The 2,113-nt window shown below is 47.3% G+C and overlaps 1 protein-coding gene across 1 annotated transcript in view; it reads left to right on the forward strand.

Annotated features, from left to right (window-relative positions):
- PRKX (protein kinase, X-linked) overlaps positions 1-2,113 on the forward strand; it is a 72,109-nt gene that overhangs the window by 48,238 nt on the left and 21,758 nt on the right. The gene's annotated exons all lie outside the window — the stretch shown is intronic.

A 2,113-nucleotide genomic window follows, 5' to 3' on the forward strand; every position in this document is an offset into this window, starting at 1 on the left:
TTCCTGTGTAGGAGCTCTGCTGAAACTTTTCCCCCATGGGTGACCCTGCTGGTATTTGAAATACCAGTGGTAATAGCTTCCAGCACTCTATCAGACAGTGTTCTGTTGTGAGCCACAGCGTTTATCACTGGCTGATTTTCAGATATAGATTGCCAGTCCTTTCTTCCTTGTCTCTCTCAGTCTGAATGCTCCACTGAAGCTTGTCTTCGTGGATGACACTGCAGGTATCAGAAATACTGATGGCATAGTTTCCAACACTCTATCAGACCATGTTCTGTAGTAAGTCACAGGGTTTATCACTTGGATGATTTTCAGTTGTACGTTGCCAGCCCTTTTTTCCTAGTCTCTCGTCGTGTGGAAGGTCTGCCGTGGGTGCCCCACGGGGACTTGAAATACTGCCCACATAGCTTCTAGCACCCTGTCAGACAGTGTTCAGTTGTGAGCCTCAGGGTCTTGAGAGTTTGAATTTTAGAAGTAGATCCCTAGTTATTTCTGCCTAGTCTTAGCATGAACACTCCCCTGAAACCACTCCACCATGGACGACCGGCTGGGATCTGACATACTAACGACATAGCTTCCAGCACGCTAACAGACAATGTTATGCCATGATCGATGGGCTTTTCTATGGCTGATGTTCAGAAGTGATCACCAGGCCTTTCTTCCTGATCTTCCTGTATAGAAGCTTGACTGAAACCTCTCCCTCATGGGTGCCTTGCTGGTATTAGAAATACAGATGGCCTACCTTCCAGCACTACATCGGATCCACGGAGTTTTCATTGGCTGAATTTTGAGAAGTAGCTCTCCAGACTTTTCTTCCTTGTCTCTGTTTGTCTGGAAGCCTCACTGAAACTTGTCCTGCGTGGGTGACCCTGCTGGTCTTGGAAATACTGGTGGCATCTACTTGCAAGCGCTACGTAGGACAGTCTTCTGTTGTGGTCCATGAGGTTTTCACTGACTGAGTTTTGAGAAATTGATTTCCAGGCCTTACTTGCTAGTCTGTCAGAGTCTGGCTGACCCTGCTGCTGATGGAAATATAGCAACACACAGCCCCCACAGTATGCCACGTTGACAGACAGATGGGCGGTGAAAAATACAAGTGTTGTTGTTATTAAGAGCCATTGAGTCGCTTCCGACTCATAGCGGATCCTGTGTAGGGTTTCCGAAGAGCAGCTGGTGAGCTTGAACCAACAACCTTGCAGTTCCAACTGACTTTGTGGTCCAGCGCCTTAACCACGGTGCCACACTAGGGTCCCCTGAAACCTATTTATCATGTGCTCAGAAGTTGAGAGTGGAAATCGTATCTCTTCGTGGATCTTCATGAACATGCTTTTTTCCGTGTTCTTTACATAAAACTTGATGTACACAGTGTTCTTTCTGGCATCTGCATTCATTCTTTCCCCAGGAGAAGGTTTGTCCCTGTTTTCCTTGTGATGTGTGTTTGTCCAGTTCCATGTCACTCAGTAAGGGCTCTCCTGTGGTCCTGCGTCGCCACATTTGACGCTTCTCTTGGGTCTGAAAGAGGCAAGAAGCTCAGGTGAGGAGAAGTCTGCCCGTGAGCGCGGGCGTCACCGTTGTTCTTGGGCCTCCGCTGTCCAAGCTGATCTGGGCTCAGAGCTCCAAGGACGACTGGAAGTTTCTTATTCGTGAATTGTTATCTTTGGGTTTTCGTGTCTGTGTATCTGTCATGTAAGAGGCCTGATGCGGTGCAGCGGGTTAATGCGCTGGACTGCAAAGTCAGTTTGAACCCGAGGTTGGAGGTTCAAGCTCACCAGACGCTCCTCAGAAACTCTATACAGGCTCGCTGTGGGTTGGAACTGAGTTGATGGCACTTAACAACAACATCTGTAATATATTTCCATATCTGTCCATCCATCCATCCATCCATCCATCCATCCATCCATCCATCCGCACACTGTCTTATTCATATTCTTTTTTCTACTCATGCACTCACCCATTTATCCATTTATCCACATATTCAGTATCTGTCTGCTGTATTTCTACTAACCTACCTATTTACCTATTCACCTATCCATCCATCCATCCACCCACCTATCCATCCATCCATCCACCCACCTATCCATCCATCCATCTATCCATCCATCCATCCATCCAT

This window comes from Chrysochloris asiatica, unplaced genomic scaffold, assembly GCF_000296735.1.
Source record: "Chrysochloris asiatica unplaced genomic scaffold, ChrAsi1.0 scaffold00446, whole genome shotgun sequence".
In the NCBI taxonomy this organism is placed as follows: Eukaryota; Metazoa; Chordata; class Mammalia; order Afrosoricida; family Chrysochloridae; genus Chrysochloris; species Chrysochloris asiatica.